The 19,227-nt window shown below is 33.6% G+C and overlaps 1 protein-coding gene across 3 annotated transcripts in view; it reads right to left on the bottom strand.

The window, feature by feature from the left end:
* The window catches only part of LOC148622629 (DNA polymerase lambda-like), a 58,224-nt gene that overhangs the window by 7,378 nt on the left and 31,619 nt on the right, over positions 1 to 19,227 (bottom strand). The gene's annotated exons all lie outside the window — the stretch shown is intronic.

The raw sequence follows: 19,227 nt of genomic DNA, 5'->3' as shown, positions 1-19,227 counted from the left end.
TGACAACAATTAAAATGTGGGGGGTCCTCACTCGTTGTGTTACAAATCATGTCTAACTCCATTTTTCATGGACTATATGTATTTAATTTAGTCTAGCTAAAGACTACCTACATGTAAAAAATAAGCTTACAGCATGAACATGTAAGGTATGCAGTTGATGTAGGGATTTATGCAGCAATGACATGTAGTATAGCGTGAAAAAAAACAACAACAAAATGCTCTTTTTGATGTTTCCGAGAGTTTTTTTTATAAAGCGGAAATCAGAAAATGTGTCGACGCAAAACCGATGCACCAATCGTAAGTGACACTTTATTATTATTATTGTACTTAATGACACACATCCCACAATTCACATAATGAGAACATGTATACCAAGTTCCATGATAATGTGACCCCGTCTTCAAAGAATACAAACGACTTCTTGAGACATATTTTACATTTGTGCAAATCAGTTCAATACAATAATATTCAATAGCAATGAGATACATGCATAAGTAAAAGTAAATAAAATCGGGATAGAATACTCTAATACTACGTATACTAAATACTAGATACTATGATATAAAAATATTGAATACTAAATGCACATACTATAACCCCACGATGCTTACGAAAAAAAAAATCTTATCGAATCCAACAAAATATGTAGTAATAGCAAATATCGACCATAATTTGGACTGAGTTTTTTTGCCAGTCTCCTGACTAAATTCTTTTTTACATTCATAAGAAATGGTTATTAAATAATCTATCAACCACATTAATATAATGATAGTATGCGAACAAAGACCAGCTTTGACGTCATCGTATTCAATCGGCTTTTACAGAGCAGAAAGTAATTTTCTTAAGCGATTTTGAACATTATTTAATTTCATTATTTTGGGTCATCATTTAATTTATTTGATAACGTCAAATCATTCAACCTAACACAGTACAGCATATTTCAATAAAATAGCACATTTAGTTAACTGTTGAAACATCATGGAAGTATAATATCTAAAAATTGCTTTTCTTTTTTATTTGGTCGGTGACTTAAGAGTCAAATCGTAGTAGAAAGTAAGAAAACCCAGATGACATCCTAGAAGTAAATTGTGTGTTCGGAAAACAATATAGGTGATTATTACAAAAGACTATAGTCATATACAGGAGAAACATTAAGAGAACGCTCGCTGCTATATTTTTGGATAAGTATAATTTAATTAACTTTGTTAATATTTGCATTTAAAGGTGTATGAATTACATGATTTCTCGTTCTCTGTGTTATCTGGTTAGTATGTTACATATTTCTATAATTGGTTGACGTCACAACATATTTTTACATGTATGATCAGACAGACAAAGTTGTCGGTTTTCCGTTATCAATTATCTTCAAACCATCACTTTTATCAATTTCATAATTCTTTTTGATTGACGACCTACATCGGATAAACCGCAATGACGTCATTAGTGTATTATTGACCCCCGAAGTCAATTGACAAAGTCCGGTTATCATATGTTACATTAAAAAAATACAAATTCAATGAATATCTCTGGAAAACCACAGAATTTCACTTTTACATGTCAATTTTATTTATCTCGGAGGGGTGGAAGTTATGCAGCATTCTTAGAATATGTGTAGGTTTTATAAGTTTGAAGTTTATTTAGTGCGTTATAAATGTACATTATTACATCAGTCAATGCATATAAAAATGAACAAAAAAAAAAAAAAAACAAAACAAATCAAAACAAAAACAAAACAAACAAACCAAAAAAAGGAGAAGAAAAACTCATTCAGCGGAATCAGCGTGGGGGCAGAAATGACAATCCGTCAAATAAAAGATGTGTAAAACTAAACAAAATTTTCAAAATCAGTCATCGCACTTCCCAGCTGAAGTCACAAGAAAGATGCAATTCTAATTAGAAAAAATAAGAATTGTATAAAAATGTTTTAATGTAACTTATAAGCATGACTAGATGGCTGTCTATAAAGTCACCATGGTTACATAATACATATTTGTCGATTCACGAGCATGAAACATGAATATTGATTGTTATAAAAAAATCTACTGATGTAATGAATCATGTCTTATTCGAAAATCAACTTCTATTGAATATTTCATATTCATCATTCAGGCAATTAGTTTTGGGAAACCCGAATTGTACAATATATGTTATTATTGATTTTGTGAATTTAGTCATTCAAATGCAAGAACGACAATGTACATTCAAGGCCCATTAAGTCGATCTTGCAAGCAAATTAGGTGAATACCACTAAATACGGTTAACCAAAGACAAACAAAAGCAAACTTTAAAGACAAATGAACATTCTCACATACTTCTTATACCAAGTTAGAAATATCAACGTACATCTCGAGTTATTGTTTTGATGAAACAAAGCAAAGTCGTCATTAAGTGTGAAAACATAGTTTGAATATCTTATTGCACATTTTTTACATATAATAAACAAACCATATTTATGTCGACTATTCATCCCCAATAAAGAAGAATTTTTGATATTGATCAGCACAATGCCGTTTTATATTCAGTACAAACCATCGGATGAAGACTAGACTGGTTACTTAAGGTTGATAGATAATTGGTGATCAAACAATAACATGGAGCCAATTTCATTGAAAGGATGATGAATGAATCAAAGTATGATACACCAGTCTATAGAGTAAAATTAAACTTGGATATGGTATATAGAGGAATAGGAGGGGTCGGCTGTATTAGCTCTGCGAATAGGGACTTCAATTTAAGCATCACATTATTCGCTTACAAATCAAGTTATGTAATAGTTTCTACATGTTTCATCCATGCTATTAGATAGTCTTTATAGAACTGAGCTGGTTGAATTATTTATATATTTGTAGTATGCGACTTTAATTATCGTTTTTATGAACAATTCGTTTTAAAAACATAATGTAACCTACATATTATACGTGTATATCTTTTACAGACTAGCAGTCCTCTTTTTTGTCACTTAAAGGGCGTGGTCATAGACATTCTGTTTGCATAGCAACGGGCCTGATTTCAAGTCAAAATCAAGAGAACTAAAATATAAATAAAAATAAACATATAATATAAAGAAATCTATTGTTGATTATGTTCTGTATACTTTCAGTCCAATGTACTGTTGAACTCCAATAAATATAAATGATAAAAAAATGAATATCTGGTGACTGGAGACTTGAGAGTATGCAAGTGATATAAACCTCGACATTTTCCGGTTAACTAAAAAGCGTTTAGCGAATGTGGGTAGTATCGTTGCTAGCACTGTATGTTTTCATAACAGCTGATATCAATATGTTCGATCTGTACAAAGCTTGACCAGGTTGATATTCATTAATTGCATCTTATCAGCTCATGCCAATATCGAACTTATACATGTAGTCAAATAATGCTAACATTTAAAATATATTTTTTATGAACTTTAATACAGCTTTACCAGTGATTAAATGCACTGTGATCATTATGATATCAGTTTATTGTGATCTGTTTGGTCTGCAACATTCTTGCAATGTAGTTAATGCTGATAATACTCTTTATTTTAAGCTTGCTACGGGAATTGGCATTTATTATGTATTTGGAATCTAAAGGCAAAATATAAAATTTTGCTGTGTTTTAGTATAAAACTAATGAATCTGTCCTGTTGCCCTTGTGCTGTCTTAGCTACATTGCTATTCTTTTGTAAGAATTTAATGAATTATCCACTAAAGGTTCACTTCTTTACATTTTTATTAAAACAATCAACATATGTAAAAAGACTCTGAGCATAAAAATATACAAAACAAAAACGAAACAAAACATACAATGACATGCAATTTGAGCATTTTATGTTCATGGAGTAAAAGCAACACTGGAAGCAAGATTTACACTGATATACCCAATCCACAGACCAATGTTCAAAACAAACCTTAGTTCATAAGAGTAAAGTTTTTTTCTTCCACAATACTTCTCTCCCATTACATTCTGTCGTAAATTGTTCTTTCCAGATCACAAGAGTGTTAAGTCTATGCAGAGTTTTCGTATATCCCGGTATGAACACATTCATAAAACCGGCAGAAGCCATTTGGATTACTCACTGCGTTGCCAGAAGTTAAATTATTGAAATTACCAAAAACCGTTTTATTTTACCCGAATTTGTTTCCAGTATCATCACAGCCATCATTTGTCGGGTTGTTTTCCTGGCTAACTGACTCCGACTCACAGCCATTCATTTTAAGTTCTTGTAAAAGCTTACTGTACAAAACCTCATGGTCAACGTTCTGGAATATGTCCCCCATCGCATTTCTCCTCCTCGGTGTATATCCGTGTCCATTTTGGATGAACACATCAGAATTCTGCCTTTCCATTTGAACTGACATAGTAAGAGCAAGTACTGACATTAGAAGTAAAATTTTTCGTTCAAAGTATTCTATCTATCAGATTATCCTGTATGATTCCCACCAACACGATATGTTGTTATATATCACTTCAATACTATAGTAAGCTTTATATATAAAATATTTCAGTCGATTGACGTCACAGGAGTTTCACCAGGTGAAAAATCCTCGATTACTCATGTATTACGTTGCACTGTGTTGAATGTAGATCCTATTACGTGTCGTTAAGATCATAATCGCTACCTTAAGGTTTAAAGTATTGAACCAATTACATATCTTCATGTAAGGGTAAGATTAGAATCTTCTCAAGGGTTTAAAACCTGTGCTTTCATTGTTGTCTAGGTTTCTGTAAGGGATAGAACCCTGGCACACATTGTATTGTCCCGCGTAGGAACATTGTAAACGATAGAGACTGTTTCTATGATGAGCTCATTAACCTAGACAGATAATGACTCCAGTAGCCTGTTGGCACGAAACTAGGTCCCGGGCTTTAATGATTAATTAAGACATCATACACGTATATGCAACCGCTGCAGGTCTATACACTGATACGCGCAAAAGAAGCGCGTTTTTTACATTTCTAAACATTATCCATTATAAGATGGCTTTGAAAAAGTACCGAAGTACTATTCTTTCATTTCAAAATTAGTCTTTCCCTGTTCCTTTAAGGAGACGACCATTTGAGTCTAAAGTGGGGGCCTGGCTGATTTTGGATATAAATATTCTGGCCCTGAAAATGTTGAATATAAATATTCTGAGCTACATCTCCTAGAAAATAGATAAATTCTGACCTCAGTAAAGATACTTCATCAAGTGAACGGAAATAAATTTGACTGGCAAAGTTTCAAAATCAAATTTTCTGACCCCACAAAATTTGCTAGCCCCATCAGAATCAAATGATTGTCCCCTTAAAAATCAAGCTTAAAAACGTATAGTACTGCTGTTTCAGGAAGTAATATTTTTTTACATTAAAACAAATATAATTTTACATAGCTCATGATACTGGTACTTGTATTAAATGGACAACGATATAACATTATCTGATACAGGTACATAAACAGGATGAAAGTAGTTACTTTAACTTCCTATGTTGTTAAATTCTCTGAATAAAATGAGGTCAAGTTACTCTGATAAAAAAAAGATTACAGGAAATTTTCAATTAAAAAAAGAAAAAAATGTCGACACTCATCCATGTTACACACGGAAGAATAAATATTGCACTTTAATTGAATACATTGTATACGAGTGTCTAGATATGAATTAACCATACATAACTTCCATAACAAACTTTAAAAAATGCGTGTTTTGATGTTCAAAATTTTAATTCAATGCCTCTCGCGTCATTCCATAAATATATACCTACTTTTCGTCATTCAGATTTTTAAAAGCACGTGTCTGATAAATATACTTAAAGTCATAATCCCTTAAGTGGTCATTCTATGGAGAACATTATAAAAGAAAAACTTCCAACAGCTAAAAATAAGATTTCTGAAGTTTATCCGGCGCCACAGCACGGTACCATATTGTTATACAAAATACAAGAAGATTACATCTAAACTGAATTTCCGAATTACGTCTATCATTAAACCTATGTGTACTTATATATTTATGAATAATACTTTTTGTGAAGTACTGTGTACATTACGGAGGTCTTCCAAAGTGTGTTTGATAAAAAGAACAGTCAGATTGAACTAATAACCAGAGGTAATTGTCTCTGTAAAATTTGGAGAGACCAAACCCATTGTAGACTTCAATGTAGTTTTGGATATCAATAAAACTTATAAAAGTCAAATTTGACCCAGTTCAATTTATCATGTATTTCCACAAAAATTGAAAAAAAATCATACACGAAAATAAGCAATATAGTAGCAAAGGTTCCAGTGGATTGGTTTGGGTTGTAGCGAAGACCCTAGAACTTAGCTCTACAACAGATGTTACGTGGGGATCTCTAGTGACGTCATGTACAGGTGTAACATCAGCCTTATTATTGTCTACCAAAATATCAAATATTTTAACTTATTCAAACAATTGTTATTAAATTTAAAGTAGACAAAGTAAATCAATTAAATAAATAAAAATCATTTAAAATGATAAAATGGATAATCTATTATACGTACACACTCCTTTAAATTTGTAGCAATAGATGAGTTAAGAGAAATATTTAAAAAAACGAGGGATGATGATCAATGAGGAATAATAGCGTATACACCAAAAACTTTGGTACCTCGTTTTCATTTTCCCTTAAGTAACGTGACCTTTATGACATATAACGCAAGTTTTCAACACTCTTAAAAGGTCTCTTAAAAATATCCTCCCATAAAATAGAGTCTTAAATTAGATGTTATCATTAACATTACAAAGAAAAATATGCATAAAAGATGCTGGTATCCTGACGTCTCGAGAATCGTAGAATTATTGCTAACCCTTGTGTCCGTAATCAGTTAAGTTTAAGAGAAGAAGAGATTACCCCCTTGCTCTACCTCCAACCTGATGGACCAGGGATTTTACATCAAGACTTTCTCACTATAGAATGGTTGCATGCCACAGCTCATAAAACCACTCTCTCTAGATTTTACATCAGAGTTTCCTTCTCTTAGATGAGTTAAAGTTAACGACCACCAACAGTGCTAAGGCATGTCCATACGCCGGTGAATTTGCACACTGTATATCTGGGGTCCTTGCTGTTCCGAGATCCCCTTCAACTCAACCTGAGATACTAGGTCCCTGTCAACGTGAAGTGCCACGAGGAGGTATTGAAGGAGTCTTAGACACATTACAGAGCAATACAAGGGTGATAATCATGAATTTCATAAATTTTGAGAAGGCCTTTGAGAGTGTCCATAAAGAGAAAGCTTATGGAAGATCTTAAGGTATTATAAAGTACCATCTAAGATGGTTGACTTACTTAAAGCTTTTTACTCTGAGAAGCAATGTAGGCAAAACAACAGATACAAGCTTCCTTGTAAAATCTGAAGTCAGACAAGGCTGAATGATGTCATTCCTTCTTTTTATTACAGCTATTGATTTGGTAATATATCAACCTTAAATGGAAATAACAAGGGCATTAGGTGGATATTCTTTCCAAATCTGGAAGACCTTGACTATGCAGAAGACATTGCCTTAATATCACATCTTTAAGTATATGTGCAGGATAAGACGTCAAAACTACATCACACAGCCAGCTAGATCGGACTGAAGATCAACCTGAATAAAACTGGTCCTGTCACTGAATATGAAACATCCACACAGAATACAATAAGATGGTAAAAGTGTGATGAATAGAAGAACCTTCACATATTTTGGAAGCATCGGTACAACTGATGACATTAAGGCAAGCTTAGAGAAAGCAAGAGGTGACTTCATTAACCTTCAGAGCGTCTGGACCAGCATTAATATGAACAAAAAGATCGGGCTATACCACAGTTGTGTTATATCAGTACTGTTGCATGGAGCCGAATGTTGGAGGATGACCGAGAAAGACATCAGCAAACTCTCAAGTTTTCATAACAGATGCCTAAGACAGGTGTTGAGAATATTCTGGCCGTAAAAAATTACAAAAATTGCACGAGAGAACAAACGCCTCAGACATGAGCACCATACTTAAGAAATATCGATGGCGATGGATTTGGCATATATGAGGAAACAGCTAACACTATCACCAGACTGTCTCTCAGATGGACTACAAAAGTTAAACTGAAATAGGGTCGCCAAAAGACCACCTGGAGGCGAACCGTTGAGACAGAAATGAAAGATATTGGAATGAACTGGAGTGAGCTTCGATAGAAAAGAATGGAAAAGATCAGTTCTTGTCCTATGTGTCACTCGGCGCAACAAGGACTACAAAGGTAGGTTTGCATAAATTATACAGTTAACTTAAACCAAGGGCTCAAAATTTAATTTTAAAAATGGAAGGACCTGGACTTTTCCAATCCAATTTTCAAATCAATAGTACCGGTCCACTTGACGAAAACCAAAAGTGTTCAATAAAGTGTAACTGAGAAGGTTTAAAGTCAAAGAACTTAAAAAACTTATAAAAAAAAAGGGGGGGCCCTTTGTCTGGCATATTGAGAGTTCCAGGAAAACACAACCCTTTGTCAGACATATTGAGAGTTCCAGGAAAACACAAATTGAAAACCCGAAAAAAAAAACACCGTTTCAATGTTTTTGTATCATTCAAATGAAAATAAACGAGAGAGGTCAGACTTCGGCTTGATCTTACATGCATACAGCTACTCGTTCCAAACATCAAAGAAAGTTGAAACGCAGTATAATTCGCGTTCTCGTAAGTCAAGAGTCGTTCTTCCCATAGACGGTTGTATATCAGTGACAATATAAACTTAACAGCTGGCACGGTGAATACTATTAATCACATTGAAATGCCTTCGAAAAAAAAATTTGGTTAGGCAAACAAATGATATAGACAGCAATGAAAGCGTTGTACGAACAATTTGGCACGGATCGTTATCGATATGACGTCATTATCTTCCTTTGTATCAATTGTTTTTATCGAGTCAGTATGTATAAATTCATGAAATCATTATAACAAACAATGACTGATAAATAAGTAACATGAAGATGAATCAACAAAACAATAATAGACAATTAACGTTTAAATCATAAAAGACTAGGTTGCACCCAGAACATGAAGAAAATTATTCATCAAAAGAAGTTACCAATAAGGGTTAGAAAACATCATCAAAATAATTCCATTTCTTCTTTCACCAGTTCTAATTTATCAATATCTTAATATAAATTCTAAGCATATTTTAACCATGTTACACTGAAGCTGGCATCTTTGTGTTAAGGTGCATAAAAATATTGACCAATCGAAGGCAATATCTTAAGGTAGATCATTAATTGAACGTAAATTTATTCTAAGACAGATATTCTGAATCTGACACGTTTTGAAATTTCGAAGGATACAAATACTGGAAAAAGACAACACTGCTGTTCAAGTTAAAAACGGAAAGTACTTTATATCCTATGATATTCTAACTTGATGCAGCTTCATTCCAGTCCGTTTTGGGGAGATGATTCATTCTAGAAGCATGTAAAAATGCATCACATATCATATAAAATACCAGTATCGACATGGCATAGACAGATGTGGCATTGAATACAACACTTGCTTACATAACTATTCTAAGGCATTTATCCATCCTCTAAAACGATGTTTTTTTTTCATTCTAGAAATACATGCATTTAATTCATCTTGTTATATTAAAATTTGCGTATTATTTCAGAAACAAATACTAACAGGAATGGTTAAACAGTATAACATTTATAGTTGCTGACCTAAATTATTGATAGAAAATTGTAATTTGCTCAACCCAATACAATGTATCGAAGAGTTTTACTTATTCTAAACACATTCAACCATTTTTCCTTTTAAAAGAGTCCACAGTTTAAACCGAGTTTCTTTGATCTTCTGAACTATATGCATATTTGTATGACTTTGTTTTAATAAATGAATGCATTTACAGTACACAGTCATTATTCAAATATATGAACTTTATATTGGTGATTTTTTATATACAAATATGAAATAAATGATAGGCTTTAAACTCGTGTTTAATATTTTATCCACACTATTGGAATGTCTTGCTTTCAGCATTAATGCAGAATAACGACAACCTTTATTATACAAAAGATACAGAAAAAACGTCCGCAAATATGTCTTTTAATAATTTTCAAATATAAATAAAATGTTTCGAGGGCGTTTCGAGTGTTTCTATAAAAGCAGAGAACGCTTACCCCACCGGCGCATCTGATGCATGATCCCAGTATTTAGTGGTCTTGAGTTGCTCATTTACATTTCTTGCATTTTACGTATTATTTCGGTTATTTTATGTTCTTTGTCCCAGGATTATATTCTTTGGGCTTCCGCTAGAATCTTGGTTCTCTTGATTACTCTCTGATACGACCGCAGAGGTCGAACCCCAAATTGTTTGGGGAAGTATGGGCACACCATTTAAACTTTGATTATAATTAGATATTTGATACATGATACGACTTTGACTAGAGTAGAATCGAAATGTCGCTGTTTACTGGAGTTACTAGTATACAGTTATAATCCACGATAGGCTTATTTACCCCTTATTCTAAATAAGGCCATAACCCCAAATATCAATAAGAATCTTTCTTTTGTTATAAAATGTTAGAAAGAGCAACCAAATAACATTCAAGTTATTGCACGAAAACCAAGTGTCTACGGACGACAGCGACGACAGTACAGTGCGTTATACGACTCAAAAGATATTTTGCGGTCGTTCTGTATAAAATTCAAGTTTGCAATGTAGGATTTACGCACTTGTTTGATCAGGTACAATCATGATAGGTTTCATAATCATTATTTAAACATGTCTAGCACCTGTTACAATATACATCAATAGTTTAGATAAACAAAATTCTTATTAATTTCAGGTGTGAAGAAAATATGCGAAAAGTAAAATACATGGCATGATTAAGGAAACATCAATAATGTTGGTGAGAAACCTCTGTCAGAAAATGATAAATGGACATCACCACATAAAGTTCTACCTTATTAGTATTCCTAGCGTTTTAAAGTGTTTTAGGACATTTATAAATGACACACAACAGAGAGTTTAAACACTCAATGCAAATATAGCAACACAAAGGAAAGACAAAAAATGTTCCTTTACTATTATTTGTCAAGAAAAATTTACAGGAAATTTTGTAAGAACAAAGTTTTGTTTTTTTTTGAAAAAAATTGGCATACATAAAACAGTTCTGGGTGTCGATACTTTAATCCGATTAACAAGGAATAAGCAATATCTAAGAGGATTTATGATCTAGATCTGAAATGTTAAATATTGGATCGATGCATGCCCATGAACTTTTTGACTTACATAAATATTATTGCTACATCTCATGAAACTTTTGGTAGAAAATGTTTCACATACCTAGTGATTTCTTAATGAATAATGACAAAATATATTAAGATGATTTCCAATAGCGGCTTGAGAGTGATATTACATCGTTTTCCGAAATGATACAAGAGAATTCGATTTCAAATTTTCCAAAATAGGTTATGAAACAGTTAGAGGACCGTCTACAGGAAGTTGGAGCTCTAGTAAATTTCTTGCATATGGTTGTTGCACTTAAAGTAATCAATACATTCATCTCATAAGGCCATACTGAATATGTATGAATAAAATGAACCAGCAAACCAAAATATACATTCGGTACACTCCGAAGTTATACAACCAGGAATGTTTAAATGAAATATTATGCGGTCAGTCGTTTATCAAATTCATTTTTGTAAACAAAACATATCTAGCTATGAAGGCTATGTAATTATTACGTATGAAATGAACTACTTGAGTTATATTACAAGCACTGATATAAACAAACAATAAATTATTTTTCTTGGAAAATATTAATTAGTAGAATACAATTTTATGAATAACCGAAGCAATTCAGGCAACCATTCGCCACAAATATTTTTACGCTCGTAACGCTTCTTGCCGTGGTATATACAATGTATCATTGCATCTAGAACCATTATACACTGTTGTTGATAATAGAACCGTTTCAGGCTTCGTGTGCGGATAAGCCTTTTAAAACAGAATTCAAAAAGGAATAGATCGACATCTGAATCATAAAACTCGGATCAACAATAAGCTTTTCATATCTATTCTCATAATAAGGACCATTTCCCCCATTTTAGCCCTTTATTTTTAAATGGGTATGAGGCAAAAACCTCAATAAAACTAAACGACCTTCCACGATGTCCCCAGAAACGACGACGACAACAAGGTGCTACCATTACACAACCGAAACAAACAAATTGCGGTCGTATAAATACAGACATTCGTGTCATATGCTTTATAGCAAAAAAAAAGTGTTATTCGGCATAAATACACTTTGGAAAAAAAATCAAACAAGCGATGTATTATATAGAAATTAGAACCACCAACTATATTCCCACATTTCTCAATTTGTGGAAAACGTTCTTTACGCGATAAAATTGAGTCCAGGATTTTTACAAGGAAACTGCTTCCTGGTCTTTTAACGACTAAATCCATGCTTGAAAGATGGTTACGCTTTACCAAGTGAAAGCGGAAAAAGTATTCATGGACTTTCCGATTGTTAAATTTGATACTCTTCCTTATTTCATGAGATAACACTTATTTTCATAAACTTTATGATTCATAAATCAATGATAGCATTTCTCAATGCATCTAACATGTAAACTGCCAGAACATAATGATCTTAAATTATTAAAAGGATAATAAAGCATCATTAAATGTTATTATTCATCTTTTTCCTTACAATATGTTAGCATGATGCAAAGGTTTGTTTCACCCTTCTTCACATCATATTGACGTCACCACAATAATATCTTATTATACAGAACATTTATTTTATCACAATAAAGCATCAGTAAAAAAGTGTAATGATAGGATGCATCTTCTGTTCATATGAAAACGAAGAGAAAATATTTAACTTTAAATGTAATTGATGTACAATGTATCACCAGTATATATCTAAAATCCAACAACTCGTGCAGGTCTGGGTGTCAAAAGAATACGCCTGCAGCAGCGCTAAGCTTGTCGTAAAAGGCTACTAAATAGTAATCAGAACCCTAGCCGGGGGCTAGGCACTCTGCCGACAGAGCAACTGGGATATGAACCCCAGGTGGTGGAATGGGGTACCCCTGGCGTGCTACATGCTGGAGTTCTTATAATACGGAAAACCTGACCGCAAACCATAGTGGTGCACCGTGTTGGGAAATATGCCACTTTCCTCGCACGTTAAAGAACCCTACTGTGGTATTCGATAGGAGTAGGAACCTTTGCGCTCCGCCACAGGAGACTAAATTGCCAGACCCTACCCATCCCTCCCTTTTTCTAGTGGCAATCAAAATTTGTCGACCCTATTATCCTTGTCACATCCCTTTTTTCATTTCATCATCATCATCATCATCATCATCATCATTTCATGTTCATTTTATCATCCATTTCATGTTCATCGCCTAAATATAGCTGATATATTGCTACTCGGGCGTTAAACCCCAACAATCAATCAATCAATCTAAATTCGAACAAACAAAAAGCTACTACCGTAATGAAGTCATGTGGAAGCGACTAGGAGTTTTCCACATCTGAAAACACGTTAAATGGGCTCAATACTAAGTAGCAGTCCTTTTAAAAATCAGACAGGAGATGATTCATTTAGGTCACATCCCACCAAACTCACTTTTATTTCTTAGCTTTTCATTTGGTCGTTGCGCCCCTAAGATAAAAATGTATGAAGTTGGCACTTTGTTATCTTTTCTTTAAAATTTGGATCGATTTGCTTTATTTTAGTGGGAGATGAATGTATGATTTTCTCAAAGAGTAAATAAGGGAACCAAGATTCTAGCCGAAATCTAAAGAATCCAATCCAGGGATAAAGACTAGACAAGTAAAACAGACAAAGAACATGAAAAAAAAAAATAGCACAAAGTGACTGAGCATCTCGGTCTCCACTAAAAACTGGGAGCATGGACCAGGTGTATCGGTAGGGTAAGCGACCTCGGCTTTTCCACAAACACCCACCTAGTTGCTCATAAAATGTCAAGTCCAGGGTGGACGAGAGAGGAAAGAAAAACTATAACCCGTTGAACAAATCGGTTCTCAAGGTGCAGATGGATAAACCGTAACGATCCACGAGTTTATGATGACGACCATAAAACTTCAGTACTGATGACTTCAATCTTGAAGTAACACAACCCTATTCAGTTTAAGTGTAAGAAGCCTAGCGCGGTACAAAAAGTCTGTGTAGTTTCGGCAAGCTCTGGTATAACGTATGAGTTGTGATATGAAAATTCCACTCGAAGATGCTGAAGGGACCAGACGACAGTAAAGTTGAAAATACGAAACGAAAAGTCATCACACACTGGATGAATATGATTAAAATTCAAGCAATATTTGGAAGGTGATTTGGAAAGTACCAATCATATAATACTGCAAGTTTGGAAATGCTGTTTAGGTGTTTCAAGAAATAGCTTCATACCAGCAGCATTCAAATTCTATAGGAAAATCTTAATCCAAAATAAATTCTATACAAGAGAAGTTCTCAAAACCAAAAGTATCGGAAAGTCAATACCAGCACTAAGAAATTCTAGCATGTGCAATACAAGGAATAAAGCTTTAGTGTTGTATGAGCATTAAAGTTTGTAATACTGCAAATTTCGAGAAATATAAGGAGAATGGATATGGTTAATATGTCAACGAGATAACAACTCCACCAGGATGGAAATGTTAGCTCAAGGTCAACCATGGGTCTTCAATGAACGACAAAGAAAATCCTCACACCACAGGACAGGCTGCAACTGCCCCCAAAATAACATTATACAGAAGTACAACGAAATAGTTTCCTCTATATAGTCCATGTATATAGCAACATAAAGTTACCTGAAAGTGAAAACGAAGCACGATATACATAGGCCAGAAATTTCCGATTTGGGACAGGCGCAAAAACGCAGCGGGGTTAAAGTACTTTGACATGATCATAACCCTCCCCCTTAAAAAAAAAAAACTGACTATTATGGAAAAAAATATTACACAATTAAACATAGCTAAAATCAGTTCAAAAAGGTCGGGTCGGAGTAATATATGAAATGATTCGCGGTTAGATAAGTTTGACTACTGAGTTCAGGGACCTTTGGAATCATTTCTGTCAAGGAAGTCTATTTATAGACTGAACCTGACAAAGAGATCGTCGGCAACCAAATTACGTAACTAGGGTAGACATTTCTACATATAACTACCAAAATAACACTACGCGGGTTATTCTCCTTGCAGAGTTTACTTAAAAATATCGCTCCGCCGACCATACTCCATGTAAAATATTCGATGTTTACTTTACGTACGACAAGGGGGTAAAACAATATTAAAGATATTTAATATGACTGTAATGAACTACAATATTTCAATAATTGTATGATATTAACTATTTAAATTTTGACACAGAGAGCTGGACTATTTTGTCAAATTGACCCGAACATTCGCAGAGAGGAAAACTCAATCGACATTTGCCAATTTATTCCTGTTAATGAGGAAGTCGGGACCTTCTAATGACGGATTTTCGGAGCTGCAATGTACACATTTGTGTTGTAAGTATAGATTATAGTGGCGGATCCAGGGGAAGGTGAATGGGGTTCGTATCCCTCCTTTTAATTGGAAAATTTCATGTGTGTTTAATTTGATCCCAGGAATTTACCTTCTGTACATAAAATGCACTGTGTACAGGTATGTTAATTACTGCATGTACATAAATAAAATAAAATAATAAACATACATGTACACATACATACATGTAGCATGTACACCGCTGACTGGATTACTATTGTATCCTACTTCTTTCTGAGTGTTTTTATGATTTAACACGCACAATTTTTCAACAATTTTTAAGAATTGAAATTTTCAGTTTTCTAAGCGGTTTCTACATTAAATATGGTTAAAATACATGTATATTTTCATGAATTTACATTGTAACATTTTGCATATACATGTATCAGACATTCTTATGAGTGAGAAGAAAACATCTCTTAATAAAAAACTATGCAAACATGAAGCCTGGTTTCTTAGCACTTATATATTGGCAAAACATAGGAGTTACTTGTGTTGTAATCTAATATATATTTGTGAAACAATCATGCAGAAAAAAAATGAAAGAAATGCACATACATTATTGAAGGCTGACAGGTATAAAACACTCAGCTTTAGCACAATAGTGATTCATCATAAAAAGGTGGTACTCATGAGGTATGGGTTCACTAGTAACTTTTTTGTTTTGGAGAGAAAAAAAGAAGGATTTATACTTAAGGTACATTTGCGATAAAGACATCATATTCCCTGTATTCACCACATCTCTATATCATTGACTTTCCAACTTAATTGGAATCTTAAATTGCTCAAATCTATGAGCTGCAAAGTTATTTTTAGTTTAAAGATTTTTAAATTGCATAGTAGTTTTTAGAACAAGAGTTTGTGTCCTTGTTTGAATTGAAAAATTCCTAAAGAAAGTTAATTGTTTCTTGTAAATACGTGCACAGTTTCGACGAGTTTAACACAGGGCCTAATCTAGATAACAATGACAAGGCCAAATTTTGGTTTTAATTTATTAAAAAAAAATTACCACATCAAAGTGAGCACAAACAAGAAGTTTTTTGCTCATTTCTCCTTTGAGATTAGGTCCTCGTTTAACTTCCTCCAGTCTGCGGGATTCATTTTTACTTCATGCATCTCCAAACCTACGGTAAATTTTTGAAGCGTGGTTCCATTCGTGCTGTGAAAATTCGTCGAATATTAATAGTCATTGATTCTCAGTGGAATTCATGTTTTGTAAGAAACGATAATTTAAGTGTACAGTGTTAAGAAATTTGAAGACATAAACGTACGTGTACAGCCAGGAATACAAAAAGCAATAGTACAATAGAAAATAGCCTGTATAAATATGCACTGCATGAAAACAAATGGTTATTCTTTAAAAGGAGTAAGTTTTGATCGGTTTATTTAGCTTTCAATTTGGTTACATAAACGTTGTTACTTTGAGGTCTTCCTTGACTCAGTGCCTCAGCACTTTGAATTTATACAAAGCATGATAAATCTCTAACAAGTACTTAGTATCTGTAGCTAGATGTCACGTCTTTTCTGGAGTAACAACTATGTGTAATGTTTTTGACTCGGGATTTCAACTGAGTATAGGGAATAGATGTACATAGGGATGAAAAATCGTAGATGTACTTTGACAATAGTCTAGAATATAGGAATTCCAGAAGATCCTTCATTTTTTTCAGGATCCACCTAAAATTGATATCACTACAGGAGTAATAAGTGTCGTGATAACACTGGAGACCCTCTTTGACAGCTGTGAGTATAGAACCAGCTATGAAGCGTTGTCAGTGTGGTATCTTGTGGAATTTTGAAATTCAGTTCATGGACGGTACGTCACAATCATAATAGTCATTAGTAGAGAGATCAAAAGGAGGATAGCGCGGATTTATGGGTTTATGGGTTCACTATAAATACAGATCTGAATACATAAAGGATTATCGTTCTTTAAAAATATCGCTTACATGTGTGTAGTCCAAAAAAGAATCGTTTGTTCGGTGGGTTTACAAAACCACGAATCACATCTACAACTTGCAGTGTCTAAATTCTACATGGACTGGTTCTTAAATGAACAAGTACAAATCTCCTTTCTAATGCCATTCCATGAGCTATGAAGCGGCACAAAAAACACTAGCAATAAAGATCTAGTACAATATATTGATAAATAATTATCAGACAAAGCGTTCGTAAAGGTCTTTCCAAGCAGTATTGTAGCAAGGTACGCATTAACCAAGCTATTTTGAACAAAAAGGTTTTGCACTTTTGGGGATCGCGGCAAACTAAATAATAATATGTTCTTGACCAGGTAGTCGTTAATGATTTAGATTTTTTTCAGTAAATATAATATTTGGACCCAATTATTTCTATCAGGTATGACATTCGGCATGATTAGTTCGAAACAACGATATGATACTTGTGTAATTTATTATAAAACAGAATTTGAGGGAAAAGCAAACAAATATGTAATCTTGTTTTTAATTGTGGACCTATGTAAATAATATACCACAGAAAACTATCAAACGTATTTACAAAAATGTTAACGAACTAAATATGCAAGGCAAAATAAAACATCGGCAATATCAACTAAAATGCATGAGCCGAAATCGCGATATTACTTATATATAGTGCATATTAGTATATGTGACCCATTTGTTCTATTCTTAAGTAACGGCGGCCAACTTTTTCAACGGATCAAAAATCCGCACATCAGTTCTATGCTGAATACCCTAAAGAACATTCATACCAAATTTGGTTCCAATTGGTTAAGTTATGTCAGAAGGGAAGATTTTTAAAAGAAAAAACAATAAAAGAGCACAAAAAAACGACGAAAATGGGCAATAACTCCTACACGGCTTAAAAGATTTAAACGAAAATTTGACCTGAGATAGATCTAATTATGCTGAACACAATTACCCCGTCAGAATTTTAGCGAAACCTAACGATTTTTTTAGATATATGCGAAAAACTCTGTCAGGCCCCTACATTTTATTTTTAGTAAGGGGGTCATGTTTTTCGAGGAAACAAAATCCTCACATCAGTTCTATGCAGGAAACCCAAAGAAATATTCCAAACAAGTTTAGTTCTAATTGGTCAAGTAGTGTCAGAGTAGAAGAGTTTTGAAAAATTGTTTACGACGACGGACGACAAGCGATGGCAATAGCTCACATGGCCTTCAGCCAAGTTAGCTAAAAACTGATTTTTTCCAATACTGTTTGAAAGTTTTTGATAAAGGATTAAATAAGTGTTAGCACGAATTTTAATTATTGCCACCGCAAAGTGAAATCGTTGTCAGTGCCAACTATTATCATTCTAGGTACTTATGAAAATAATCAAAAAGTAAAATACATTCCCATACTAAACGGAATTCATGTTACAATAATTTCTGCATAATTGGCTGCCTCATTTATGTTTCAGAGGACACATTCTAGATATTATTTCAAAAGCAAATGTGAAAATGACAGCCGAACGCTTTCGGAAAAATCAATAATGAACACACTCCCACGCAATTTGCGAATTCACCCGAAAATTGCTAATTTACATTTTGTAATTGCAGAAAATAAACTACATATCAATGTTTTTGTTATTTTTGTGAAAACTATTGACCAAACTTTACGACAAACGTGATGACCTTTCATCTGTGGCAACATCCCTTCAGCACCTGCGTATGGAGTGTTCATATCACAACTCGTACGTGATGCCAGAGCTTCCCGAAAATACGCAGACGTTTTGTATCGCGTTAGACT

This window comes from Perna viridis, chromosome 3 (genome assembly GCF_037379345.1).
Source record: "Perna viridis isolate PV_CMFRI_1.1 ecotype Kerala chromosome 3, ASM3737934v1, whole genome shotgun sequence".
Classification (NCBI taxonomy): Eukaryota; Metazoa; Mollusca; class Bivalvia; order Mytilida; family Mytilidae; genus Perna; species Perna viridis.
The sequence above is the reverse complement of the archived record's forward strand: the minus strand, read 5'-3'. Positions and strand labels throughout refer to the sequence as shown.